The following is a 22474-nucleotide window of genomic DNA, read 5'->3' as shown; positions in this document are numbered from 1 at the left end:
GACAGGAAGCTTTGTCTAGGAGGAGGCCATGCATCCAGTTATCAAAACATGGAGTTAATGAGAGAGATTGGCAACCAATTAGGATTAGCATCCTGATTGGGTTAGGGTTAGGATTAATAACAATGAAAGAAGAAAGAACAAGCAAAGGAGACTTTAATGCTCTTCCAATGATTCCCTTGTACCACAACCTTATGTGATTTAAAGATTGTCAGGGGTGAGGCCAAGCTCTCCAAAGTTGTTTAGTACTTGTATAGGAACAAGAGTGACTGAGAGACCTTATGCCAGGGTTGTTAATTCTATTAGATAGATGATGGGTTCAGATATTTAGGGATCTATTGGATACCAGAAATGAGGTCACCATTATCCCTAGGGTCCCCACTTGAGTTAGACATGGAATATCTAGAGAGAGGAGGTTATGGGGAGATCACTATACGGGGAACAAAAACCACTGACTCAGTAAAGGTAGAGTAATATAAAAATGACATTACATATGAAAGGCAGCATAGCACAATGGATAGGTCACTGGAACTGGAGACACTTACTAGATGCATGACTATGGATAAATCATTGAACTTTACTGTGCCTCAGATTCTCCAGTTGTGACCCAATCACCTTTAAGGCCCCTTCTAGCTCTAAATCTGAGTTCTTAAAAGCTCATCATTCTACTATAGTTACAAATCAGCCTGAGTGTATAGTGGGAATAGATTTCTTGGTTTTATGGGGGTTGCTTCCAGTTCTAGCTATTGAACTGGAACTTTCCACTAGAAAATGTGAATTTTAATATAATGAACAGAGAGGGCCCAGGAATGTGTTAAGCCTGGGCCCACTGATGCCCGCATCCACCATGAAAATGTTACTGATCTCATTAAAGGTAATATTCCCAGTGAGTCCCTTTCTCTGCCATTATAATGCTTGGCTTGCAAACAGCTTAACCCATTATGGGTGTGGTATCCCTTGCTCCTACTCCATGGGGCTCAACTCCATCTCTCTTGAGAACCCAAAGGATCAGGGAACTAAAGAGGCTTCTTAGGAGGCTGTTTCTATGGGACTTACTGAGTAGGAAGGAGACTAGAGGCTCAACATTTGGATCATCGATGGGGATAACTTGTGGGGTCAGGATCAGTAGCAGTGCTAATGCAAATTAGGTTGGACTATATCAGTTCTCCAATTCATATTGGGTTGTATCATATTAGTACAACTAACAAACAGATATACTCTCACCTACGTGGAATAACAATGTGGATTGACTCTTTCCTTTTGACTCTCCATCTGTCATTTTCTTTAAGGGGCTCTGCCTCCTGGACAATGAAGGATGTTATCCTCAATCTCAAGCTCATCTATTTCCTAGAGTGGTGTGAGTAAATAATATCCCTGAACGCCAATGAGGGTTTGGCAGTGGCAAGAGAGATAGTGGGCCCCAGTCATAAAGAAGCAATATGGGGGCAGCTAGGTGGCACAGTGGATAAAGCACCGGCCCTGGAGTCAGGAGGTCCCAATTTCAAATCCGGCCTCAGACACTAGCTGTGTGACCCTGAGCAAGTCACTGAACTCCAATTGCCTCACCAAAAAAGAAGAAGAAGAAGAAGAAGAAGAAGAAGAAGAAGAAGAGGAAGAAGAGGAAGAAGAGGAAGAAGAAGAAATATGAGGGGTGGTAAGAACACATAAGAAAGGTACATCGACCAATTATTCCTTTTGCCAAATCCATGGGTTTAAAAGTCAGATAGACAATAGGGCCCTTAAGAAATTTGGGGATTGTTACTCTGGATCGGAGGGTGTGGTTTCACTTACCTCTTCGAGGAAAAGGTACTAGGTAAGGAACTAGGGCATATAGGACGGGTAGCTGAGCAAGACAGGGGAGATGTTATCTCAGGCCAAAAGATAGCTTGCAAACAATGAAGATTATAAACCCTCAGCTTCTTATTCCGCTGATGATTTTTGCCTGCATTTTGTTTCTAGTCACTATCTTCAGTGATATATTTTATTGACTGCCATCTAAAAATGAGACCTTCTGGCCAGGTTATGATTTGGCAATAAAACAAATGTTTTAACTTGGAATATAGTTGAGATTTTGGTTTTTATTGCTTTTTAAAAACTTTTTTGGAAGTGCCCCTTAAGTAATATACTCCTTTAGGTATTTTGTTTGTTAGTGCTTAGGATTAAGTATTATATTATTTACTCTTAGGCATAAAGTATGGTGTTGGCCCTAATGTGGCCATGACAAGTACCCGGCCAAGGGGTGGAATGTCTTAGGCATTATTTGTTTTGTCCAGATCTTGAGTATGAAGGGGTTGAATGGCATTTGTGTCTTAAAATGCATGATCTCTCTGTGACTAAGAGATCCGGAATGGTAATGGACTAGATACATTGAGGCCTGCTTTGATGAACTGTTTATTCCCATACAAACTATTGCTGTTATTCATAGGTGGTGATCTTGAAGCTACACCTATTTATTCTTACTAAGTATATTTGTTTAGGGGGGGAAATGTCCCTAATTTTTTGCTTCATCTATTCAATTTCTCTAGCTAATCAACATATTTAGGGCTAATATGTACCTGCAATAAGACAAATATAATGGAATGGTATTGCAGCCAAACAAATAATAAATAAGAAGAGTTCAGGGAAATGAGGGAATATTTTTTTTTAAGTGAGGCAATTGGGGTTAAGTGACTTGCCCAGGGTCACACAGCTAGTAAGTGTTAAGTGTCTGAGGCCGGATTTGAACTCAGGTCCTCCTGACTCCAGGGCCCATGCTCTATCCACTGCACCATCTAACTGCCCCTAGGGAATATTTAAAAAAAATAAATGCAGAGCAAAATAATACAAATGGTGACTACAATAATGTAAATAAAAACAATGCAGAAAGGCAACAACTCAAAATAAGAATAATGCTGATCAAGTTTAAATGATTATAGATGCTAAAGATGACAGATATAGATAAACACAGTTGCTGAACTTGTCAGTGTTGCTTGAGCTTTCTTTATTATGGGGAGGGTTATAGGGAAGGGAAAGGATGTGGAGAAATGATAGTGGTAGGAAAACACAAAGATGTTGATAATTCTTAGATTGGTGTTGGGTTTTTTTAAAAGATTCTCAAAATAGTCAATGTGGCATGGTTTTATGTAGTTCCACATATACAGGCAAAAATCATAATTATCCCCAAATATAACTTTTTTTTCATATTCAACAAACATTTCACAAAGTCTATTAAAGATTATTGCTTGCTTAGTACTGAACAAGTGCCTGACTCAATGCTAGACTGGCCTTCTTCAACTCACAATCCAAAAAAAAAAAAAAAGAAGAAGAAAATAAAGAAGCAAAGAAAATTAACTTTCATGTCTCAATTGGAAACCTTATCCATACAGAGCAATCTAGACTACATGGATCTCTCCCCACAGAGATTTCAAACCTGAGGTTGACTAGGAAACCAAATGTCCTGGGTGAAAACGCTTCCATGATTTCCTCAGCACCTAAGGTCATCCAAAGGATGTTTGGACAATTTTTTTCTAAGTGTGTTTTTCTACACCAGGCACTCCAAAATTTCTCTAGCCTTTATGATAGACAATAAACCTTTATAAGTCCAGGAAAATTTTCTCTGCGTCCTTAATTCAAAGGGTACCCAAAATTCCCCTGATGAATTCCTCCCACAGCAAAGGCAATGCAAGTAGAACTGAAAACTCACTTGACATGACAAGTAAACTGTTAGAAAAATTGCAAAGAAAGTCAAATATTTGGGTATTTTGGTAAGCAAAACTTACTCTATGAAGTTGCAGGGCATATTGCCCTCACAATAAAGCAAGCAGTCTAGATCTGTTTGCAAAAAGAAAAGAAAGATGAATATCAGCTGTTTTTCATACCTTCATTTTCTTTAGTACCATTTCTACTTCTTCACATACCATATTAGGGACTGAAATGTTAGAGTCCAAATGTAGACACTACACTGCAATTGATGAAAAAAATAATTTGCTACAGAAATTCTGGGAAAGCTTTTCCATTTTTCCTCTTTGTTGTCCTACTTTCTGTCTTATTGTTCATATTCAAATGATCTGAATTAGATTTCATACTTTGCTTTCTGTAAATTCTTTTTTCTTTCCTTCCTCTACTTCTCACTTTTAAAAAATGAAGCATCACTCTTCATAATCTTCCATCATTCTTATCTGTAAAGTCTTTTTAAAAAAATGAATCTATATTGTAACCCCATGTTGTACTTGGCAACCATGTCTATCTGCTTGAGAGATAAAGTGTTTTATGTCTGAGGGAGTTCCTAGGCTCCTCTTTTCTTTTTTGTGGTGATTTCTTTACATCAGTTACACTCTGTAAGAAGAGACATTCTTCTCTGCTGATACCTGCTCCTTTATGTATTACATATCCCTCAACATCAATAACTTATTTGAATAGATCAGATTATAGTTGTTTTAATTACATGTGTTTTATCTTTATAACTTCTAATGTGATATTGACTTTAATATTGGCTTTAATAAAGAACTGATCTGACTGTACATCTTCAGCAGCGACTCCCACATTGGTAATACAACTAAATTAAAGTCCCTTCAAATTTCAAAATATGCCTTATAACCAAACTGAACTATTAGGTATAGGGACATTCTAATGAAGAAATTTTCTTTACTAATGCATATCAGTAGAAAAATCCCCACCATTAATTCATTGAGAGTTCCTATTACTAATGAAATATGTTTGTTTGGGTCTATGTATGTAGGGTATATATGTTGCCAATGTGGCTTAAGTGTCTATGCACATTGTTCTTTAATCATTTTTTAGTCATGGCTGACTCTTCATGATCCCTTTTTGAGGTTATCTTGGCAGAGATACTGGAGTGGTTTGCCATTTCCTTCTCCAGCTCATTTTACAAATGAGGAAACTGGGGCAGATAGTGACTTGCCCAGGGTCCCGCAGCTACTGAGTGTGGTCCCGCAGTTACTGAGTGTCTGAAATCGGATTTGAATTCAGGAAGAAGAGTCTTTCTGAGTGCAAGTCCAGCACTCTATCCACTGCTCTACCAGTATCCAGTACATAGGTATATCTAAATGCAACTCAAAGGGAGGGATATCTCTGGAATCTCTCTCACAAGCCTCCAAGGGAGACCTTGATTATTGCCTTGAGTGGAGCAGGAGATTGAGATCATGGGGCTGTCTGACTCTGCTCTCTTCAGAGAAAGTATAAAAGACTAAATTATATATTTCTGACCCCTAAATATTACTAGTCTAGGGGAAATTGTTTTAGATTCAAGCCATTTTCCCGGTTGCTATCCCTTACTGGGGAAGGAGTAATCAAAGTTATATTTAAAGAATTGACTCCCTTCCCACTGTGATAGTTAAACAAAGACCATCATGATGGTAAACAGAGAATAAACTCTTTGATCCAAGCTGATAGCAAACAGAAATTAGAAAAGTTATAAAGATTAGACAATACAAAGTGAATGAATTCTAGTACTGGGAGACCAAAAGAGAGAGTCCCTGAAATGACTCAAAGGTAAGTTCCCCGATATCTCTAGTGACTCAGCTGGCAAACAAAGGATATGTTCAAGACACCAGCTTCTCTACATGTCTTTCTTCCCAAAGTCTTTCTCTTCCTACAGGACCTCTCTCTGAAGAAAGCCTGGGATCATAAATACCCTCTCTAGGAGAGAGGAAGACAGAAAAGAAAAAAAAAATCTCTCCTCTTCCAAGGTCTGACACCAACTCCACCCCTTACACAGGTACTAGACATCAAGTAAGCCTTCTCCCCACCATTAGGAAAACATGCCAGGCCTGAATTCTAGGTTTTTGTCTAAATCTAGACAAATAGTCACACTCACATATATATATTTTATATATAATGCATATATAATATATGATGTATTATATACATCCATACATAGATATGAATATGGAGCTGGTTATAGGGAACTGAATGAAATTACTCTGCTAATATGTAGTGTATTCATATACCAACCATTTTATATATGCATATACAATATGAATATATACATGTATATGTGGATATTGTTCAGTCATTTCAGTCATGCCTTGCCCAGGGTCACATAGCTAGTAAGTGTCTGAGGCTGTATTTGAACTCTGTTCTTTTTTACTCCAAGTCCAGTGTTTTATTTGTTTTTTTTTGTTTTTAGTGAGGCAATTGGGGTTAAGTGACTTGCCCAGGGTCACACAGCTAATAAGTGTTAAGTGTCTGAAGCCAGATTTGAACTCAGGTACTCCTGACTCCAGGGCCGATGCTCTATCCACTGTGCCACCTAGCTGCTCCTAGTGTTTTATCTATTGAGCCACCTAGCTGCCCTGTATGTCTGGATAGACATATAGATAGAAAGACAGAATACACACACAGATATGGACATATATAATTTATATGTATGTGTATACATTCACACACACATATCCATATATGAACACATATACATGTGTGTATATATTTCATTGGCATAAAGAACTCTTGAAAGGGACTAAATTAATATTTATTAAGTAACAATATATTATTAACTTACAGTAGGATATCTACTTGACACTGAGACATTAGTAGTGTCAAATTATATATCCTTTATCATAATTTAATGCCAGCTTAATGAGGTTGTTCTATTAAACATTTAATTTTGGGATTTTTTCTCTGAATCTAATGCATGTCATTCATTATTCCCAGTCACTTCCTAAGATCTATTTCTTATTTGTTAAAATCTAATTTCTTGTAGCCTTAGCTCTCAATAAATTTTCTCTTTCTACAGGTCTCCCCCTTCCCCCTGTTGCTGGTCTCCTGATAAAGTGGCTTGCCTTCAGTGCTACAAGGAATTATGTGGAATAGAAAGAGAGTCTGCATACATTTTATTCATCTCCATACACATTCTTTTTCCTCTCTCAGTTATTTTGTTCTCTTGCAGAGTCTCCAATTTCCTTGTCTGGAATACCCATCTTTTGCCCTTCACATTTTTAGTAACATAAGCTATTTAAACAGAATCTCAAGCTCTCACTTTTCTCTGGGGATATGACAAATATTCTATTTGTATGAGCTTTGTATCCAAATATTCACTTCTCCATTATTTCATTCATTTGAGTCTTGCTCTGTGGGAAAAAATATGAATAACAGATAATTATACACAATGCAGGCCTCATCCTGAGAATGCAAAGATAGTGAATTTTATGAGGTAATTTACTCTCTCTTCTAGCATTCAAAGATATAGAGAACAATAACATTTTCTTCAGGATAACAAATTTGCAATCCCCCAAAAGAAAAACCCTGTGTTATTCCAAGTATAAGTTAACCTCCAATTTGGGATCTCATTTTCTGAAAAGAACTTATGAACTGATTCCAAACCAAGCATTCAGCTAAGTGACAAGCTTGTTATTCTGGTAGCTAGAAAACCTGTATTCTTGTCTTTACTCTGTAATTAACTGGTCTAATGTCAGACAAGTGATTTGAATCATTTTTAATTTAGCTTCCCAATCTGAAAGGCAGTCAGGCTTTCTCATAAGAATCTTATGGGGGACCCCGACGGCTGCAACATGGTGGAGAAGAAGAAGAAGAAAGAAGAAGAAAGAAGAAGAAAGAAGGAGGAGGAGGAGAAGGAGAATATCTTAGACCTGTCCAAGTACATCGATAAGACCATCCACGTGAAGTTCCAAGGAGGCTGAGAGGCCAGTGGAATCTTAAAAGGATTTGACCCTCCGCTGAATCTGGTAATTGATGGCACCATTGAATATATGAGAGATCCCGATGACCAGTACAAGCTCACTGAAGACACTCATCAGCTGGGCCTGGTGGTCTGCACAGGGACCTCAGTAGTGTTCATTTGCCTGCAGGATGGCATAGAGGCCATTCCAAACCCTTTCATCCAGCAGCAGGACGGATAGCCCCTGGCTTCATCCACACAGACCTGGTGGCTTCTCGGCAGTTCTGTTGAAGAGGGCTAGGAGGTTTCAGTTCGGCAGGGAAAAACCTTCCTTTTCTGAAAGGACTCAGTAACCTTCCCTCATTACAACTCGCTGGCTGGGAGAGAAGAGATTTCTTTTTTTTTTTTTTTTTGGATGTATTTTTTTCTAATAAAATTACAAAACAGAAAAAAAAGAATCTTATGGGGATAAAAACAAGGATACTTTGAAGTATTTGGGGACATGAGAGTTAAATAAACTAGCATTATTATTGTTTAGGTTCTACTAAGTGTTTCATGGTGGTGTGAAAGGGAGTGTAAATTCTTAGAATGGTAGAATTTAGAGTCTGAAGACTTCAAAGAACATCTAATCAAACTACCATTTTACAGAGGAGCAAACTAAGGCCCAGAAGGATGAAATGCCTGCTCAAGGTGCAAAGGTAGTAAGTGGCACATCTAAGATTTGAATGTAGTTTCTCAATTTGTGTGTGTGTGTGTGTGTGTGTGTGTGTGTGTGTGTGTGAGGCAATTGGGGTTAAGGGACTTGCCCAGGGTCACACAGCTACTAAGTGTCAAAAATAATCAATGGCTTCCTATTACCTTTTTTTTTTTTTTGAAGCAATTGGGATTAAGTGACTTGCCCAGGGTCACACAGCTAGTGCCAAGTATCTGAGGTCGGATTTGAACTCAGGTCCTCCTGAATCCAGGGCCAGTGCTTTATCCACTGCGTCACCTAGCTGCTCCTAGTTTCTCAATCTTTACACTTTAGGACACTGGTGGAAGTAATTTTGCTAATATTTCAAAATATTGGATCAATGTTCATTAGTCTACAGTATTTTTTCCTCTGCTTTCTCTCTCCCTGGTTTAGATATCAAGAACATATTTGTATCAGAGAGAAGTAGGAAGGGTCCCAGTAAATGCTGGTTCTCTGCATGTTTGATAGAATTCACTTGTAAACCCATCCAGTTCCAGAGTTTTTTCTCTGGGATTTCATATATTGCTTATTCTATTTCTTTTTCTTTTGTTAATTTAGCTATTGTATGCTTTCATAAGTATTCATCTATTTCCCAGGAATTAGTTTTGTTAGCGTATACTGGACAAAATAGTTTGATCACTTCCTTTATTTCCTTGTCAGTTATTATGAATTATTTATTTTCTTATTTGATATGAACAATTTCATTTTCTTCTTTTTAAAAATCAAATTAGCTCACTGTTTATCTGTTTTGTGGGGGTTTTTTTTGCTAATTACAAGATCAATTAACATGCCAGAGTTGTCAGTTTTTTAAATGATGGACTTTATCACTCATTGTCTTTGTACTCTTCTTCCATAGCTTGCTCTCACATCATCATCTTATCAATACTCATCTTATTCCTGCCACCCAGACTATCCACATCAATATGTTCTGCCTGCTTTTAACTTGCATCCCAGCCCATGCAAATGATTCAGCCATCTAGGCAAGTTCCACCAATACCAAGTGACATTTTCAGCACCTCCCACATACCTATTTTCTTTACTTTATTCAGGATGACAATGATTTTCTTTAGGTCACCACTTTTGCCACAGATCATTGATCCCCAGGTATATGAAAGGAAAGATTTCCAACATGCAAGTTACAATTTTTCTTAAATAGTTTCTCGGTACTTTTCCCTTTTGTTCTGATTCTTCTTTCACGACATGACTAATGCAGAAGAAATATGTTCAATGTGATTGTACATATGTAACCTATATCAGACTGCTTGCTGTCTTGGGGAGAGGGGAGGAAAGGGAGAGAGGGAGGAAAATTTGGAACTAGAAATCTTATAAAAACAAATGTTTGGGGCAGCTAGGTGGCGCAGTGGATAGAGAACCAGCCCTGGAGTCAGGAGGACCTGAGTTCAAATCTGGCCTCAGACACTTAACACTTACTAGCTGTGTGACCTTGGGCAAATCACTTAACCCCAATTGCCTCACAAAAAAAATAAACAAAAAATAAAAACAAATGTTCAAAATGATCTCTACATGTAAGTAGAAAATTATAAAATACTTTTATGATAAATAGTTTCTTTGGATCACTGTTTTCAACCAGGAAGTACGAGTCACAGTACTGGCTGAGTTCCATCTAGACTACTAGTCAGTCACCCTGCATTTGAGGGGCAGCTGAGGTTAGGGTAGTGACTTAGTGAGCATGAGTAGCATCAGTTGCAGTCCGGATTGCTTTTCCAAACCAAATAAAATTAAGTATACTGATCAAGTTAATATGCATCGTGTTCCTCTATTACCTCTATCACAGCTGGTAGGTCAAAGGTGTGTAGGAGCTGACCCTGAGCAGCTCTAGAGAGTACATTGTTAAATTTCCAGTGTGACCACTTACACCTTAGAAATCAGCAATCATTACAAAGGGGCCTGATTTATTGTTTTGTTGATAGCCTTAAGAAAGTGCTAATAATGCAGATTAAATTTTAAAATATTCATGCACACTTCCCCTACACACACCCCAGTTGTTAAACATTTGCTAGCACACCCATTTATTGCTCAATAAGCATTGCTGGAAATCAATAGGATTGCAGTAGAAAGCTGAGGGAATGATATCACTGGAAGGAAGGCCTGGTTACTGAAGGTTAATAATTAATAATAATAATAATAACCAGCATTTACATAATGTTTTAAGTTTCGCAAAATGCTTTACACCCATTATGTGATTTGAGCCTTATAACACCCCTGTGGTAAGTCCAGAACTCACTCACACCTCTCTCTCTCTCTCTCTCTCTCTCTCTCTCTCTCTCTCTCTCCCTCTCTCTCCACATATACACACATATATAGCCACTATTTGGCGTCAAAGAAGAGTGGAGGGGGCAGCTAGGTGACACAGTGGATAAAGCACCGGACCTGGATTCAGGAGACCCTGAGTTCAAATTCAGCCTTAGACACTTGACACTTACTAGCTGTGTGACCCTGGGCAAGTCACTTAACCCTCATTGCCCTGCAAAAATAACCAAACAAATAAATAAATAATTGTTTTAAAAAGAAGAGTGGATTTGGTTGTTGTTTTTGTTTTGTTTTGTTTTGGTTTTTTGTTTTTGTTTTGTTTTGTTTTTGCAGGGCAATGAGGGTTAAGGACTTGCCCAGGGTCACACAGCTAGTAAGTGTCAAGTGTCTGAGGTCAAATTTGAACTCAGGTCCTCCTGACTCCAAGGCCAGTGCTTTATCCACTGTGCTACCTAGCTGGCCCCGAGAAGTGTGGATTTGGGAAATGAATAGGAGCTAGAAATTAAAATATGGACTTGGGATGCCTGGACCCCAGCTTGAAATTTGGGAATAGCTTTGACCAAGGGTAGAGTGCACATAATGAGACACAGTAAAATATATTAGCTGTATTATAGACTTGCAAAGATTATCAACAGGGCTTTAAGTTGAAAATGAAGAGGAAAGTCATAATAGTTCATTTGTAGATTCCAGAGAGAGCAACACAGTTCACACTTTGGAAATTTTCCTAACTGAAATATATTTATAGCACAACAAAGCATTCAGGAAGGATGTTCCCACCTTTGCAACAATGCCAGGTGTCATCCTGGCATGCTTGATTTCTGGCAGCCAGGATCCTGGGACTACTGACACTGATAGATCCCTAGGGCAAGGGAATGGCTCACAGGGAGTATTTTCAGGAAGGAACATGCTGACCTCAACACTTCTAGTCATCACAGCCTTTCCCCTAGTACAAATATACCCCTCCCAGGCAACAAGTAGCATTTCAAGGGCATAATCAACACAATTCAATTCAAATCACTAAGCATTAAAGTGTCTCCTCTGGCAAAGGACAAAAGTGAACAGTTCTTGCTTTCAAGATGCTTATATTCCACAAAGTCCCTTATGCTTCACTAATGAAACCCCTTCACTCCTAAAGGGAAGGCAACTTGGGGCATATGTAAATGCTGCATATGAGGGACACACATCCAGTGTTTCTGACTTGAGCTGTTTTTTCCTTCACTCTCTCCTCAGCTCCAAACTACCCAGAACATGCAGACAACATGGCCAGCCTCTTAAAAATAACCAAAGCTATCTTCCTCTGTTCAGTTCAAGCTAAATGCTTAAATACTTGGGCTAAGTGCAATACTGTCTTGAAGTATTTGTGCAATCATTCTACACCTTATCCCTGCTGTATTGAGAAGCTCTAGTATGATAGAACCATTCCAGATTCTCTATGCATCTCTAATGCATAGCAATGATAAGTCTCCACTCTTCATTACACAAAAAACACAAACCTCGACATGCACTCAAAGCCTTTTGAGCTTGTTAGGATATGGCAAAACCTGTATTTCACTGGCATGGTCTTAGAGAATCTAGAAAACTATGTAGGCATGTATGCATATATATGTATATATGTGGGCACACATTGCATACATGCACATGTGTGCATGTGTATGTGCACACATGCTTGTGTGCACATATGCTTGTATATGCATATATGCATACCTGCATAGGTATGTATGTGTGAACACACGTGCATACACCTACACCCACATACATATGCATGCATACATACCCATATACACAATACACATGTGTGCACACACATATGCATACACATACCACAACTTTGGAAGTAGAAGTTAGGGGATGCTGGTCTACACAGCAACCAGAAAATCATTGATCTCAGCCTGGAATTCTCTTGGGCAAGTGGCTAACAAATGAGGCTTTGAGAATAGAAACGTCTTCATACCTTAGCCATGGGTAATTCAAATAAATGTAAAAACAATTATTAGCTTCCATTTTTCTAAACAATGAATTTCCCCAGCAGGGTATATCACCAGCCACAGTACTGGGGGAGCTAGCAGCAATGACAGATGGAAACAACCATTTTCCATCTATAGGTCAGTTGAAGTGAAAGAAAAAAAAAAACCCTGCCAACACATCACAAAGTCATCTTGTATCTCTCCTAGACACTGTAACAGTTATTCAAAGAAGACCTTTCATAATCATGGAAAATCAATCACACCCTCATCGAAACAGATTTTATCCTTGAAGTCTCTCTCACTCCTAAAATGAACTCTCGGGAATTCATGATAATAAAACCTGATCAATTCAGACTCCATGAATTTGGGGTTTGGAATCATTAAGAGGGGTTAAGGTTTGCCTTTGTGGAAAACAAAGTACTTTCAAGAACTTAACAAAGAATCATAACATTAATATGCATTATTTATTCTTACTACTTTAATGACAAAGCAAGTCTATTAAGAAGCTTTAGTAGATAACCTAATACTAGGTATGTTTCTATACTTTTTATTCCTTTATTTTGAATATTCAAGAATTCAAGTTTTAATTCAAGAAAAAAAATTTCATTTACCATTCTATCTCAGCTTTCTTTTGCACATGGTGGGTATTAAAAAGTTTTATTGTTCTTTAGGGGTCTTGCTACTGGTGTGGCAGGGACTCTAACTACCAGACCTCTGAGGACTCATAATTCTAACCTTTTGAAGTCCACAATGTCAGGGCTGTTTCCAATACTCCTTCACCTACAGTTGAAGATATCAGCCCAGTAGAAACCAACCAACCAACCAACCAACAAACAAAAAGCACCAGCAGAGCCATGAGCTGCTAGGGCATATTACTGTGACCCAGTGGGGAAATAAAGACCTGAGATCTCTTTGTCTTCACTGATGACTTTCAACTGTTCTTTTTTTTTTTTTGAAGCAATTGGGGTTAAGTGACTTGCCCAGGGTCACACAGCTAGTAAGTGTCAAATGTCTGAGGCCGTATTTGAACTCAGGTACTCCTGACTCCAGGGCCAGTGCTCTATCCACTGTGCCACCTAGCTGCCCCTCAGCTGTTCTTGACTCCTCACTGGTTCATACCCAGGAAGTAAAGAGGATGAAACTAACTATGGCAATCTAATAGGGCCTGTTGGAATACTTCCAATTCACAGCTAATCAAAAAGGCTCCTTTTCATCACAGGATAAGCAGCCCAGAATCAGTCACAGAATGTCTGGGCATGCTACAAAGGCCCCTCCATTACAAATTACCTTACCTTTCCATAAGCAGGCTGGAAGGCTCTTTCATGGGAGGATATTGTCTCAATACACTGTGAGCAGGTGCCTGCTCACCAGCTACCCTTTTCACTCAGAAAATTAGCTTCCTGTCTCAGAAGGAAATCTGGTCCGTATGGATCTTCTCAAATTATACTGAAGAAATTGATGATTTTAAGTTAGTGGATAGTCTCCCTCTCAACTTCAGGTGAGAAACCAAAGTAATTTGACTTATCTGCAAAACAGCTGGAGAGAGGTTAGGGTACTTTGCTCTTTTCCTCTCAAACTAAGCTCCCCCTATTCTGTAGGTCTACACTCAGAGAGTGGGTTTAATGCTGTCAAATTCTTCAGAGCCTCTGCAACAACACAAGGGACTCAATTTTTTCTCCAGGGATCCCTGAAATTCAAAGGGCATTCAACTGGAAGTCCAGAAAAAACTCTCCAGGTGCCCCTTTCCACATAGGACACAGCAAGAGTTTGTGAGTTACATTCCTCACTAAGACAAGCAAGTTAACTTAAAAATAAAACAAATTCAGAAAAGCTCCCCCCCCCAATGATTAAGCATTTAGAGTAGATTACTCAGAGTTTCTAGGTCATCAGGCAAATTATATTTTGAGGTAAACTATCTGTTTAAAATAACATTTATCAGCTGAGCTGACATAAGGCTATATTTGCAAGATTATAGCATCAGACAGGTGTTCACACTTTAGTAATCTTCTTAACCTAATCTGGATTGCTAACTAATTTAACAAAGCAGTGGCAATAGCAAAGATTGGAAAAGCAATCAGACTTTCAAACGTGTATTTTTTTTGGAAATCCATGAATTGCATTTATACTAGGAAACTTTCGCTTCTCCCAAGGCTCACTAAAAGTTGTCTCCAAAGGAGAAATAGAGAAAGGCTTAAAAAGAGTAGTAAGTGTGATAAGTGGAAAGATGATTGAATTTGGAGCCAGAGTACAAGGGTTCAAATTCCCTTTCTCATTTACTACTTGTGTGACTTTGGACAAGTGCCCTCCCATCATCAAGAAAGTGGTAGGTTGGGCAAGATGATATTGAAGGTAATTTTCTAGCTTTAAGTTCTATGATCCCATTTCTAGAACAACAATGTAGAGAATAGATTGTAGAGGTATCCAATCCAACACTAGTTATATCAGCAATTATTGAACATTTTTAACACTAGCAGTCATCTAAGTAAATGCATGTACATTTTTGTAGATGATTCAATTTAGAGAAATAATAATCACTCAGGGTATAGCACCTTAAGATAGAAAAAGCACTTTCCTCATAACAACCCAGTTAGGTTATTATTGACCTCATTTTACATTTGAGGAAACAGAGACTCCTAAAAGTTGTGCAGAGTCAGAACTAATTACAAGTTCGGGCTAGAGCCCAAATCCATGTCTTTCAGTTCCAAAAAAGAACAGAATCCCCCGGCCCCCACTGCTCCTTTCCAGATGCTACAATAACTAATTATTAATTATGTAAGCAATTTCTAAAAGTCTCAATATAGAAAGTCTATTTCAAGTCTAATAAAAATGTTTCCAATGTTTAGGATACCTCACTATTTCCTATGTCATTCAGTACTGTGTTGTAACAATGATCCACTAGAAATTGGCATCTTTTTTACATGCTAGTGTAGAATCATGACAGAAAGTTGTAGAGTTGGAATTCTGTGACACCTTACTACACTGTTAAAATATTAGCAATATTGCACAGGAAAAACCTATATCTGGTTGCCTCAGGGAGGGGGAAAGGGAGGGAGGGAAAGAGGGATAAAATTTGGAACTCAAGACTTTAAGGAATATTTATTGAAAAAAATTTATTAGCAATATCTTCAATCACCACCACTATGGGTATTTTCTCCGAGGGCATGTTAGAATACCAATAATAAGGGAAAGAGGAGGCTAGGCCATCATGGAAGAAATATACAATAGATAAAATTACATATCAGTTCAATAAACTTTCCTATTCCATGTTTTTGTTTGATTGTTTCAAGGCTTACAAATAAATGGTGTCAATTACACTGTAAAAAATGTGTTTCAATTCTTACATTTTTTCAAGCTAATATATCTCTCCCTCCCCTCCCCACCCATTTTCTCTGTAAGCAACCTGATGCCACATACCCAGGAACAAAATAAGACTAATTAATTAAGCTAGCATGAGAAGGAAAAGGAAGAGAAAATCATGAACCACACCGGAAACACTTCAAGAACTGAGAAACCCTGAACACCCGAATGAAAAGCCCTCCAGGGTAAAAAAAACTAACTGACCTAAAATAAAGCCTCTCTGGTTGTCAGTATTTCTAGGCTTCAATGCAATGGGGGAAAGGGTGTCTCTGGTTGTCCCCATTTTTCCTTAGGAAAAAAAAATAAAATGGAAGAAACTGTTAAGCCCCCAAAGCTGCCAATTATCACTGAGCCACCCCCCATGAGGTATCACACTTATATTTTGCATAGTATTTATCCCTTACTATATATGTCATCCAGGCTTCAGTCCCTTGGTCCGTCCCCCCTCCTCATCTCTCACTGCCTGTATGTGTGCGTGCATGTGTCTCTCTCTTTCCATCTCTCTCCAGCAGGAACAGGGGTGAGTGTCCTGCTGTGGTTCCTGCCCTGACCTGTTGTTAGTTCGTTTGGGGGATTTTTGTTTTGTTTTTTAACTACCTCCTTCCTCTGGCTCTCTTCCTCTCTTTGCTTTGTTCCTCGCCTACTGGTAAGTTCAACAAACATTTTTTCAAACAACCTGAAAAGTTGTGCGGTTGGGGATGGGGGGAGGTGTGCATTGCCCAAACAGCTCAACTTGGAGATTGACAGTTCACTGCTGAAGTCCTTTCCATTGTTTTATTTGTGTTTAATGCTCCTCAGAAAGGCATGGTGGTGGTGGTGGTGGGGGGTGTCCTATAATCTTTTGCCAAAATTGGCAATAAAAAGTTTTGACTCTGAAGAAAGAAAAAAATCATTGACATAATAGAGCTTATACAAGAGAAAGTTGTGCAATACTACCTATTTTTCCACTAGCAATTGATTAGAAGATCAATATTTGCTAAGAAAGGAACAATTAAAAAACCCAGAAATTTTCCTAACCTAGGTTTCTTCCTGCTGTTGTCATCCTACTTGTAGGAAATGAGAGTCCATGAGTGTTCAGTGACTCATTATTCCTATTTAAAAGCAAATAAAATGTGAAAATCCAAAGGGCTTACAATAGATTTTTTATATGAAATTAGAGCAATCTTCACACCTGAAAAGTACAAGACAAATTTACATACAAGTTCCATTGGCCCAAACCCAGACCCTGTGTGCACAAGAAACTATTTATATTTATTGTTTGTAGAGTCTGAGTAAATTTGGGTCTGATTTCAACCAAAGAGGACCTCTTTAAAGTACACAGAAATGTATATGAGTGTTTTACCTAATCATGGTTAATGTACATATTTAAACTTGTTAATTCTTCCCATTTGGAACTTAATTTTTAAAAATAAAGTTCTCCTTCTGAGGTTTTCAAGGATAAAGTGTTAACTAAATACCAAACCTCCTTTTAGAAGAGCTTAAAATAAACTTCTGGCTGGACAGAGGGTGCCATGTGTCTTTCTGCCTCATGGTGTGGGGAGAGGCAAAAGCTATATATAGATGCATGTGTGTACCCTCTGGGGGTCAAGTTAAAATGCCTGTGATTAAGAAGGTGAAGAGGTGCTTTATCAAACTGAGTGAGAGAAGGCTGGCTGGACAGAAATGGAATAAAGAGAGGAGAATTTACTTTTTGTTAGTATTTAGCTGATGTTGGCAAGTTGCATTGTTAAATTCTTTGCCTTTGGAGGGGGAGGAGAGAGGGCCCTGTCTACACTGAGAAACATTTTCTGTTTCTTGTTAAGATCTTGGCATTGAATACATTGGTGAGAGGAAGTGCAAGAGATCCTGCAGCAATCCCATAAAGCACCTATATTTATTTTATTCCACTCAACATACCATCATTAGCAAAACAGTAAGAGCCCCAAATGGGGCCTTTTTTATGAAAAGAGAGTAACCAACTTTATTGTTAAATATTCAACTGAAAAATGGATCTCTGGATATTGACAGAACTGATGTCAACAAGGGCCTAAATGCTGGCTTAGGTTAAAGTTATTACAGTTTAATAAAGTGTATGTAACAGGTGCCAGTATTATTTAATCTGCAGTACTTGACAGGACACAGCTGGAGAAAACACCATACTCCAAGGCTTAACAGGACTGATCTTTACCCAATGATTCAAATAATAAAAGCCAATATCTATATAAAACTTTATGAGTTATAAAGTTCTTTTTACATCATTTGATCCCCATAGCAACCTTATAAGGTCAGTACTTACCATTATGATTAATAATTATCATTATTATTACAAATATTATGTTATTATTAGTCCTTTTTTTGCAGGCTCAGAAACTGAGACTGAGAGAAGTTAACTTTCCTACGGTCACACAGTTAGTAAATATCACAGGCAGAAAGCCAAGACTTGGGTCTTCTGTCAGGAATAGAACTTGAGTCACTCCTGACTGCAAATTCAGAGTTTTTTCCTTTAAACCACTGTGCTCTCAGGTTTCTAGCTGTTGGGTAGAATGTAAAACAACAAATATCTTTGTTTATAAAATCTACTTAAATTGAGGGTTCCAATTTGTTTCCAAAAGAGCATGATGGGTAATGCTCCTGTTCTTTGAAGTAAAGTAAGTTCTTTAAAACAATATCTAATGTACCTATGATATCAGACTCAATCATCTTACTTGATATTCACTCAAATGCATCCATAGTAACATCAGTGTGGATGTTCTTTCCAATGATGCAAATTACAAATCCTCTATGCCTGCTCATCTATGTAATTCTTGACCATGTTCTCCCCAAAGTTTGCCAATAGGGGAGTGCTCCCATTGTGCAAAAGGCCTTCACTTTCTCCTCATATCATAAGAATACCAATGGAATACACAGAGTGCCAGTTATCCCTTGATCTCACCACATGACCAGCACATCTCTCTTCTTTCTATCATATATTTTTGTCATCTTTTACTCCAGTTTTTCTTTGTGGCTTTTTAAGTCCTATGTGTTATAATCTGCACACACACATACATGCTTTTTTTTTGGGGGGGGGGCAATGAGGGTTAAGTGACTTGCCCAAGGTCACACAGCTAGTAAGTGTCAAGTGTCTGAGGCCAGATTTGAACTCATGTCCTCCTGAATCCAGGGCCGGTGCTTTATCCACTGCATCATCTAGCTGCCCCACACATATATGCTTATATGCATACATACATACTCATGTGACTCTCCATTGTTTCTTGAGTGATACTCATTCTTAATTCTTCACGATCTGTAGTATTCAATGTCTTGCCACCATGTAACCTGGTGGAATATTGGTATTGAAAAAAAATAGTGTTAAGTTTCTGGGAAAAATTTTAGGGTACTTAAGGGAGCATCACAATTGCCCAAAGAAGATCCAGCTAATTCTCATTCTCCTGTTTAATTTTAAGCCCAACTCCTTGTTCATTTGTACTGGATATCCAAGGTACGTGTATTTATATGCATAAAAACAGAAAGACACATGCCCACACATACACAGAGAGAAAAAAATAGAGAGAGGGAGAGAGAGAGAGTTGGATGAGTTCTATAATTTATACATCTAACGGTGTCATGTTCAAAAATTCAGATGGATTGGTGGTCTCATCAATTTGAAAGTTCTCTCCAGTGTTGCAGATTTCAATCCATCCTTGCCTTCCCAACCTGTGTGTGATTCTTATCTATATTCTCCTAAAAGTTCACCATAGGGATCCATCCAATGTGCTGGAATGCTTCCTCACTTCCTCCCAACATTGCGAAGTACCCATGAAATGCTTTGGCTGCCTACTTGTCATATCTCAATCTTGTCAAGTGATCAACCCATTTCTCTTTCTGTCATAGAATTTCTTCATGACTTCCTTCACTCTTCTTTCTTGGGTTTTCCCATTGGTTGCAGCCTGCTTATAGTCACTATGCGCTTCTCCATTGCTCTCTATGCAAGTCACATCTTTAGTTCTCTGTAGGTAATGATGTTCCACGTCTTATTGCTCTAGCCAGTAAATGTTAGTATTGAAAGAATTAGACTTTATTTTCATGAGACGCTTGAAGTTAGTAAAAGAGTTTTATAGCTGCCCCAAAGCAGTCCAGCTTTCTCTCCTTCTCCACTTTAACATTCTGGGCCTGCTTTGTCCATTCAAACTCTCTATCCCAGATATGTAGATGATATAGATATAGATGCATATATATGTATATATGTAGATGTAGATAGAGACCGAGATAGATACTCACACATACACATGGATAAGCTGCATAAGATGTCCATCCAAATGCATATGAATCAGCTCAATAAACTTTCTTCATCCACTTATCCTTTCCTGCACTGATGAATAGGACAAACTCTTTTGAGTGATTACAGATTCCCTCCAGGAGTCTGTGATGTTATGGGACTTAATGAAGTAATCACAATGTTATTCTTAGAGCTCTGTGTTCAGTCTCTACCATCACAGGGATGACCTCCCTTGGAGAGCATACAGTTCCTTGTTTTATGCCTCAACTAACATTTGTTATTATTGTAGATGGTGTCTACTATAGAATATTTGTTATAATAGCTTACTTGTTCCCTGTCTCATTAAGAATGTCATTGCAGATGATTCTCATAAAAATTTTATATAGGAGAAGTAACCACATAGGGCAACAGTTGTTGATCTTCTCTTATTCACCTTGGTAAGGGGTGGGGCATTGATAAGTTATCAATAATAGGCATGAATTCTATGTAACATAACAATTTGGGGATTCTCTTATACTTATTTCTGCTCCATATCTTATAATATGTTTCTCATTCTTCTTACCTATTCTCACCTGAAATCGCTAGGTCACTAGTGAGGTCACTAAGCATTAAAGTTTGTTCATGTATTTGTTTGATTGAACTTGTGATTATATTGGTGTAGGAAACTCTCAAAGAGGGAACTCCTATCAATGCAGATTGGTACCCCCTTTGCAACTTATAGTCCTAGAGGGTTACCTGTATCAATTAGAGTTTAAGAGAATTGTTCGGGCTCACAGAACTAGTATGTATCAAAGGCAAATCTTCTGGTCTCTGAGACTCCGCTATCTATATACTATGTCACATTTCCTCATTAAAGTATATGTAGATTTAAGTAAGAGGGTCCTCATCAAATTGTTCATAGGATTGTTCTATCTCTTCATCTTCTGCAACAGGTATTAGTACATCAGCTGCGATTATTTTCTTGATGGTCTTTTTGTTAAAAAAAACTTCTTCAACACAAGCTAACTGTTTCCTGAAATTATGTTTCTTGTTGTCCTTATTTCACAATGAAAGCAATTTCACTAACTCCTTTATTTGGCTCTCCAAGGAGAATCTGAGAGTCATCCTTCTATTGGCTGAAATTCCCTTCTTTGTTTGGTTTTATTTATAGCAAGACTATCAAGATTGATATTAATGTATGTTTGCTTGCTCATTGGAAAAAGATCTCACATTTAGCATATCAACAGTTAAGTTAAACTTTATATAGTTTTTTCGTTTGCTTGTTTTTTGGTTTTTTTGCAGGGCAATTGGGTTTAAGTGACTTGCCCAGGGTCACACAGCTAATAAGTGTTAGGTGTCTGAGGCCATATTTGAACTCAGGTCCTCCTGAATTCAGGGCCGGTGCTCTATCCACTGCACCACCTAGCTGCCCCAACTTTGTATAGTTTCAAAACTGATTCTTGGTGCCTTCTGTCCTCTTCCCCCACCCCTACCCTTCCACCAACATCTCTGCAAAAGCAGAAGGAGGCCACATAAGACTGAGACTATTTTGTGTTTGTCTTTGCTTCATGGGTTGCCATGGTCAAAGAATGAATCACTAGTTGACCATTCTACTTACTGGTCCTGCACCTACCTCTCCATACCTAGCTAGGATAGTCCTCCTGAAAGCAGGCTCTGTCCACCCTTTCTGTCCTTGTTGAACTTGCTAGAGCTTGACTTCTGCTGCCATAGACTTCAGAAACCTGAGTTCATTTACATACCACAGTGAGTCATTACAATAGGATTTTTGTGAATGCTGTTCAGTGCAGAAATGCATTTTTATTGTGTAAGGCTCAGTGCTGCAGCTATGATCCAGATTGTAATTTGGCAAAGGACCTTCCTTACATATGAGTGGCCCTGCATCAACCCAAATTCCATATTTTCTGTTAGATTTAAAGACTATCTGGTTACTTTATTATATTATGTGAAGGGCAGGAATCATGGTATAATTGAAAGAGACCTAGATGTCAAGGCAGAGGACTTGTGCTAAAACTGCAGCTCTGTTGTTTATTTACTCATAAGATCCGAGGTTTTGGTTGCTTCATCCATATGGAGATCAATTTTCTTCATCTATAGAAGGAAGGAGCTGGACCAGATGATCTCTTTAGGTCATTTCTGTCTCTCCAAGATAAATTGTGACCTAATAAGACATAGAGTCTACAGGAGTTCAGGGTAAACTGTGCTCTCCTAAGAGGGAGTGAAATCCTTGTAACTTGAAATCTTCCAAAAAAAGTCTTAATGACCATGAGGTATTTTATAGAAGTGATCCTCGTTCAGCTATGAGT

The 22474-nt window shown here is 38.3% G+C and overlaps 1 protein-coding gene and 1 pseudogene across 1 annotated transcript in view; both read left to right on the top strand.

The window, feature by feature from the left end:
• Positions 1-7538: 7538 nt before the first annotated feature.
• LOC122726430 lies at positions 7539-7853 on the top strand (annotated as a pseudogene).
• Positions 7854-16414: 8561 nt separating this feature from the next.
• TXLNB (taxilin beta) overlaps positions 16415-22474 on the top strand; it is an 81198-nt gene continuing 75138 nt past the window's right edge. The window contains exon 1 of the mRNA XM_043963514.1: positions 16415-16583. The gene's annotated coding sequence lies outside the window, so the exon portion shown is untranslated. The remainder of the gene's footprint in view (positions 16584-22474) is intronic.

Source organism: Dromiciops gliroides, chromosome 4, assembly GCF_019393635.1.
Source record: "Dromiciops gliroides isolate mDroGli1 chromosome 4, mDroGli1.pri, whole genome shotgun sequence".
NCBI lineage: Eukaryota > Metazoa > Chordata > Mammalia > Microbiotheria > Microbiotheriidae > Dromiciops > Dromiciops gliroides.
Note: the sequence above shows the minus strand (reverse complement) of the source record. Positions and strands in the feature narration are given on the sequence as shown.